The sequence below is a fragment of the Protopterus annectens genome, chromosome 17.part0 (genome assembly GCF_019279795.1).
Source record: "Protopterus annectens isolate FY-2018-M chromosome 17.part0, PAN1.0, whole genome shotgun sequence".
Lineage (NCBI taxonomy): Eukaryota > Metazoa > Chordata > Ceratodontiformes > Protopteridae > Protopterus > Protopterus annectens.
Genome location: NC_056751.1, coordinates 279757644 through 279765785, shown reverse-complemented (window position 1 = coordinate 279765785; position 8142 = coordinate 279757644). Strand labels below are relative to the sequence as shown.

The 8142-nt window shown below is 37.2% G+C and overlaps 1 long non-coding RNA gene across 1 annotated transcript in view; it reads left to right on the top strand.

Annotated features, from left to right (window-relative positions):
• The first annotated feature begins 4556 nt into the window (after positions 1 to 4556).
• Positions 4557 to 8142, top strand: part of LOC122791328 — a 1134043-nt gene continuing 1130457 nt past the window's right edge. Inside the window, exon 1 of the long non-coding RNA XR_006363134.1 lies at positions 4557 to 4652. This is a non-coding gene — a long non-coding RNA (uncharacterized LOC122791328). The remainder of the gene's footprint in view (positions 4653 to 8142) is intronic.

Below are 8142 nucleotides of genomic sequence, written 5' to 3'. Positions count from 1 at the left end.
ACAAGACACATCCTTACACGGTGTTAGCTAGGCTGATTCATGCTAAAACGCTACAAGACACCGCCTTACACATCGCAGACGCCAAGAAAACCGTTGTAAACAGTTTGCAACACGCCCCACAAGTAGAACCTGCCTCACACGCTACAAGACACAAGATGCACGTATATCAAGAAACTTAGAGTGTAGGGATAGCGTATGCCCTCAATTTCTTGACATTCCCAGTGTTCTGTTGGGACACACCTCCCTCCCTGATGTCTGTCTGTCATCTCTACCTTACATTGTGCTCCAATCTGGTACATTTCTTTCTATCCTTCCCCCATGATGTCACCTACCTCTTACTCTGTCCCTCCCCCTTCTCTAACTCTTACACGACTCAGAAAGTGCTCATTACTTATGTGGCAGTGTGATTCAGTATTGTAAGCCTCATTTACATAGGATTGCCTAGTAATGCTTAGTTACATATCTTACACGGAGCTTCCCCTTGACAACCACTAAACGGAGGCCATATTGTTTTTGCTCTGCAAGTCCCTCCATTGACATTTCATGTAATACATAAATCCCACAATTGTGGGCTTATAAGCTTCGGTTTTCAGTTTTAGGTAGCGCACCCGCTTATGCTGGTGTGCGCTACAGTTAAACACATAAATCCGTGAAAAAAAAAGTTATATAACTTTTTTGCAACATTTTTCATGCCAATGGCCACATATTTGGCCATTGGCATGCTTAATATAACAAATGCACCCTTTATTTGGAGCTGACATAGTCTGTTTTAATTTTGCAGAAATGTACTCAGTTGTCAGCTGAGTACATTTCAGAAGTTAACACGCCCGCTACACGGACTGGTTTGGGCTTGTGGATCGCTCACATACCTCATTTGCATATCTTGGAGCTGCAAATGAGGTATTGAGCATTTCCACGCCCACTCCGTGTAAGAGACGTGTTAGCTGTCTCTTACACGGAGATTTGGGCTGTTGCTGAATCAGGAGGCTTACACGGAGGCTTACACTACTCTTGAACTCCGTGTAAGCCTTCCTGAATCTGGCCCATTGTTTCTTACAGGAAAAAAAATTGCTGTTTGGTTACCTCATGTAAAAAAATTCCATCACGCAAAGGAAAAAGATTAACTGAAATATTGTTTTGTCAGCTTATATATCTCCATTATGGTGGTAAGACGTATATAATATGTACTCTGTGAATTTAACTAGAGTTATTACTGTTATTATGGTGTTTATATATCATATACAACTGATGTATTTTGCAGCACAAATAACTGTGACAGTGCTGCATATTCATAAAACAAATCTGTTAGTTGCAAAACCCTGTATAGTATGGGTGCTAGATCTGTGCTGCCTTTCAATCCCATTCTTGTTCTTAGCACAGAAGGCAGAATTACATAGCAGCTTTTCAAATAAGAATAAAAAAAAATCAGTCAGAACCAACCAAGCTCCTGGAGCAACAATTCTAGTTCTCTGTAAATTAATGTTGGGGACTTTGGGAAAGGCACTCGGTACTGGATTTTTATGTAAATTAAATTATTATTATTATTCGTGAAGCCTTCTTTAGCTGTGTTGTTTTGAAAAAGATTATTAGACAGAAATTGATATATTAATGGTTCCATTATCAGAAGTCACTAGGCTTCTCTCATTTTAAGTAATGATGCCCTGGGTTTACTGGAAGGTCACCATAAATAAATAAATACTGCTTTGTATTACCGACTACTTCCTGAATGAATATGTCTTTCAGAATTAAAGTTGAGGCATTTACAAAGGATGAGACAGTTGAGAAATAAACATTGATGATTCCACTAATGGCATTATTTTACTGAATTCCATGTGACTTTAGCTTCATTGCCCAGAGTAGGTATTTGTGCAGATGTCTGTGACACATGCGTCAGTTGCATAAACTGTGAGGAGTAGTGAACATGGCACTTTGTACTTCTACCAGATGACACCTGGCTGGTCGTACAGATGCATGTCTTAAACTATAAGAAAAAGACAACATATTTAGTGCAGAAACATGGATGGTTGCAAAAACTGGTCTACTAGTAGAAGTCATTGTATGCTATGTTAGTTTGTGAATAACATGGTATTTAGAAATGTGGAGCCTTAGTGGTAAAATGCATACATCTTTGGATTGTAGAAAAAGGTTAAGATATGGAAAACTGTATTGCAAACAGATATCTATAACAGAATATATGTTGATTCAGTAAAGACATGTCTCTTGAAATCTTCAATAGATATATATCATATAATAGATATTATCACAAACATCTGGCAGATTTGGAAATGGGATTCACTGCTGGTGCAACTTCCTTGTGAGGCTTTGAATTTTAAACACCAATAAATGAATAATATTAAGTCATTTTTAGAGAAGTGCGATAAAGAAAATGTGAGGTACAGTGAATAAGCATGGACTTTTATATGTCATTTCTGTACTAAAGTCTTCTGTCGCCCAAAAGGCAATTATTTTTCAAGGCATATGCTGGTTGCAGTACTCACTATTCTAAATATATATATATATATATATATATATATATATATATATATATATATATATATATATATATATATATATATATATATATATATATAAAAATCCAGTTTAGGAGACATAAACAAACTAATTTCAAGCTGAGGTGTTCATCTAGGTCAAGGGATTCAAACTCACAGTCCTCGGATTTCAAGAAGCCCTTAAACCAGATGAGGGAAGTGACTGCATTACTTTTCTAGCTACACACTGTCTGCATTTCTTTTTGTCGTGGAGATTCTGACCTTTGCCTGAGTGTGCTAGTCCTCATACAACACCAGTGGTCATTTGAGTTTCAGACCCCTGATCTAGGTAGACAAGATCCACCTTTTGGGGGAATAAAGGAACCAAAAGTAGTTTTCGGAAGTACTGTTTATTCCTTGGATGGATTAGTGACCTTGTTTCATATACTTACATGTAGCTCTAATTATATGAAACAATGACACTAATCCATAAATATATGAAACAAGGACACTAATCCAGCTGAGAAATAAGCAGTACTTCTGAAAACTACTTTTGGTGGTCTTATTCCTCTAGATTAGGGATATACACCTCCGTTTGAAATCAGATTGGTTACTTATCCTAATCTAGATTTTTGTCTGCACCCTGCACTCCAGACTACTGGGGAATATGTAGGATTATTGGGTCTGCTTGTCTGGTGGAGCTTTAAGACTATTATGCTGTATAACTAGTTACATGTTAGAAAGAAGAGATACTGTGACCTTACATATTGCATTAAAATGGCATGCTACATAATGCATTATGTAATCAGTACATAAACACACAATATGCAGATTTTTTTGTTTCAGGTGTTACGTTGGAGCCATTTGAAAAATATGGCGATACTAACCTGAAGCATGAAATTACAGAATATCACTGGCGAATGATTTTGACTTATTTGTTAACCAGTTTAACCCATGAGGCATAACTGCCTCTTTCAAGTATGACCTGGGCACAATATTTAGTTAAGTCACTTACTCGGTGTGATACTGTAGGCAAACAGAGGCTGAGGTGATCCAACCCAAGACTGCAGACTGAAACTTGTTAACTGCTCATAGCCTCAATCCCTTGTGCTAAACTGCATTTAAAACGGGGTCTGATGATGAACACTTCCCTGACCTTAATGGCAATATTAGTATGAGGGCTTGTTTTAAAAGTATGCCTATAAGGCAACAATTGTTAATGGCCTGGTCAGCATCATTAAGACTTACAAATGTTAATTTTGAAGATTTGCTTGATCTGAGGAAGTACCCTAAGGTACAAAAACATCTATCCACAGCTTTTATATGTATTTCTATCATTTTAAATATTTTTATTGTATGCATATCTTAACATATATGTATTTATTAAAACAGCTGTTTTCTGAAGTGTTAAGAGATCTGTTATTGCAGCTACTATCAGCCCCTTTTATACCACACTTTATTTTTCTTTGACAGCCTCATTCATATAATTGATAAGGTCCTAGTGTATTAATTACATGAAGCAGAATGAGAAGGCATAGCATTTCAACCATGATGTCAGATTTTGTGAAAACTAACTGTGCCCAACTTTATGAAGGTTTTGTGGTGCAAATGGATGCTTAAGATGAAGGTTTGGGGCTTGACCTTTCTTTTTCATATGACTGGTTGTGAGGAATACCAAGATGTTTCTAAGCAGGATATTTTCTAACACAGAATGGAATTACTGAGTGATGAGGAGTGAATGTTTGGCCATTAAATGTGCTTTGGATGACTTCTGGAACCAAAACTGTAAATCACCTGTAGTACTTAGCTGGCAAAAGTTTGCATACATTGTTGCCCTCTGTCCTGGTTCATGCCCTTTCTCCTTTCCCCACTGTAGCAGTTACTTAGTTTCTGGGATCACATCTTGGGAGATTTATGATATGGTTGAAGAAGGGAAGCTGAAACTTTGATGCTTGGTCTGGCCCCAGCTCATAGAGGGTTAACAGCCTTGTGCTGTCAGAGAGCAACAGACAAACAGCTTGATTAAATTCACCTGCTTGGACTTGCTGGCCTGGTATGAAAATTAAAAGCATGGCAATTCAGAGAGACTGCAGTTCTCAGCAGAGCGGATTGAGAGAAATGTTAAAGCTGAATAAGGCTTTCCTAAAGCTGTTTGCATAAAAGGTAACTACCAATAACCGTTTGCTATTACAAAAAACTGAAACTATCTGAAAGTGTTGTTTTGTTAGGCAAGCTGAACATTTTTTTTAATTCTATGATATATGGAAACAAGGTGAATCTACTCTTTGATATGGCATACTGTAGCCAGCTTGAACAACTCTTAATGAAGTGACTGTAGCTCTGAAGAGTTTATAAGAATTACTCTTTTTCTTTTTATATTTTACATAAATAAAATGTCTTACTTTTGGATATTTAGCCATTTTCTAATTTGCATATCTCTTCCTGTGATAACAGCCTCCTGCAAAGCTTACCTTCTTCTCAGTTCTACTAAGTCTGAGATCACTGTACCTGGGAAAGAAATAATGTGTGTGTTTATGGGGGGGGATAAAACAACCTCAGAATTCACATGTACACATTTCATATTGCCTGTTGCACAGTTTCGGGAATTGAGAATTGTAGATGCTGTCCTTGCAATGCACAAAGGCATCCATCTGCTGTGTTTAACTCCATGTATGCATATATATTTATTTCAATTGTATTTGATATTATACAGAAGGTAAATATGATAAGCAGACAAAAAAACAAATACCAAAAGGGAGACAAGGTTGAAAAATATGAAGTAAAATTATAGACTATCTGTAAAATCAGGGGCCATGACAAGTATACATTATTATTCAATTAGATTTATAAAAATGACTTAACCCTGCTGTTCGTTGACTGCTAAACAACAGTAACTGATCTAGTGTGGCAGTACTAGTGTTGCAAAATGTATTGAAAACTAGCATTGCTATAGCTTATACATGTGTGTGTTGAGGGGCAGTGGTTGGATTACATCATAAGAGCAATAAGTTTGCTGTAATTTCTTCTATCACAGTCATTAGCACTACCATTACGTATGTGGAGGTGGTTGCAATGCATTTAAGAGTAACAAGTCAGTGCTGCCATTTCACAGTGCTTTGCTTTTGCTGAATTCTTGGTTGTATTTTTTTCTGTGTTTAGTCTGCATGCTTCCCCTGTCTCTGTATATGTTAACCCATGTGCTCTGGTTTCCTGCAGAACCCATAAAAGATGTTGTAGGTAAATTGGCATTTCTCCAGTTTTTCTGAAGATGTGTGCAGTATGATTTTATATCTTGTAGTTTGTCAGGAAGTTGTGTGTGTGTATCTGTGTGAAACATTACTGATTTTTATCTGTGGACACACAATAATGCTGGGCACATATACAACTCTTCTGGCTGGTGGTAAAAATGCAGTTAACAAGTAATTATCTTTTAACAGTAATACATAATGTATATTGCAGAACATTTAGACTTTTGCAGCTACAAAGGGTCTGATGGACCCCATGCCCCAAATTGTATAAATGGATTTTGAAATGGGTTTACAGGTGACTTCTACCCTCAACTGCACACATTCTAACAGCATCACTTGTGTCTTTGCTTTCCTTTCAGTCTAACACCAAAGGAATGCAGGGACAATGACTGTTTTTGAGGGTGGGAGGAAGGCAGGCAGTATTCAAAAACAGGATTTGTCTTCTTAGTTTCTTTTGAGCTTTGGTTCATACCATGACTGGATGAAAAGGTTGTGAAAATGCTTCTAGGGGCCTGTTGACTGGCAGACTCCCCTACATAATTCATCATCTTCCTACACAGTTATTACAGTGCTGTCTTGACCAATTTCTGTGTTAAAAGGATACAAGAATAGGTAGTGTTGAACAGTAACAATACATTTCTTTCCATAGTCAAATTTTTTGTTCTGGCCATCTCTGTATGAAAAAGAGGTTTAAAATTCTCTAAAATGTATTTCAGAGCATGGAGAAAGGCATAGTTTCCAGGGGAAAAAAGCTGAAAAGTAAGGCAAAAAAGAAAATAATCTGTGTGGTGTAGGGATCTCAGGGTTGGGGGAGCTTTGGAAGATGTGGCGGGTGATAATAGGCAGTTGGAGACACCATGGAGCCCTTCATCTAGAGCACCATGACATTTTAGGACAGCTCTATATGCATAGGGTTGTAATGTATCATTATTGCAACTAAATGCTAGTCACTGTGAGCGTCACTCTGTGAGACGCACCAACATGGTATGGTATGCCTGCAACGCACAATATGAGAGCATTGCACTCGGGTTGTGTGTACTACTCGTAAAACTTTGCAGTATGAACTAAAAGGTTTCATTAGAGGGGTGGTAGTGATATGGTGATACTTAGGCTGAAATTGTCCAGGGGTCCATGACTTCACACTTGCCAGCTCCTAAAATGCTAATACTGTCCCTGCTGAGATGAGTTCACTGTCTGTGACCAAGGGAAGAATGTAGTAGTCAGGAGGATGTAAATGTACAGCCACCATTTCTCTCAGTTAGGTAGAGTTGGTTGAGGCAAACTGAAGACTTTGTGATGGTGTTACCTGAATGATTCCTACTTGAGGTGTACTAGGCATGGCTCACTGGGAGGAGGCAGGACACAGATAATTTATATTTCTCATCTTGCTCAAAAGTACCTGGGGATTCCACAGGATTAGCTGGAGACTGTTGCTGAGAACATGGAACTCTCATCTGAAATACACAGAGATAAGCAGTTTAGAGATTTGATGAAAGTCTTTCTGTAATGACTTTCTGGCTATTAAAAGTATATGGAGTAACTACATTTCTTTACAAGCAGATAGACATTGAAGATGTGACAATTTTAAAACTCAGTTTAGAAGTTGTAACCTAGGTAAACAGTTTCAGAATGTACCGATCAGTACAAAGATGAAGAATTTTGTTAGACATGATATGTTTTGAAGGGAAATTATTTAACTTGGGTATAAATGGAAGTCTGACAGGCAATTTGAAATGTGCTGTGAAAGGTTGATAGCTATGTGGCAAATGCAAGCTGTCATGTATGTGGAACAGCTGCCACTGAGAAGCATGGATGGATACAGGCTATCAAAAGTTAATAATTTAAAAGACAGAATAAGAGTCATTTCATTAATTTTCTGTGAGGAGTAATCAATAAATCAGAATGTGGCAATAGTATGCAGTTTTACCTTGGTAATCTGCCTCTGCATATATTTTCACTAACGTAGTGTTCCACATGTAAATAGCTGAGGAGAAGACATTAACATTAGAACTATACAGAGCCTACAGCCGTATGGAAAGGTTTTGCTGCCTTAAATTTGTGTTTTTACAGGAGGAGAGAGTTCATTTTTAATTCATGGAAACACGTTTGATGTGTAATGTGAGCTATTACATTTGTTACTAATGAACTATAAATGCTTTTTAGATGCAAAGTGTCATGGAACTGATTTCTTCATTTATATTTTTTGAGCTTTTATGTACAGTTTAAAAAAAACTGTGAACGTATTTTTGCATACATGAAATAGCCTAGCAGAAACCTGCCTATTAATTTACTTGCCCATAATTTAGCATATTAATATGTGATTTTGTGTTTTGGTAGTTGTCAGATTCGCTGACATTTGAAAGGTAATATAAACCGAACATTTCTGTTTCTTTCCTGTTATCATC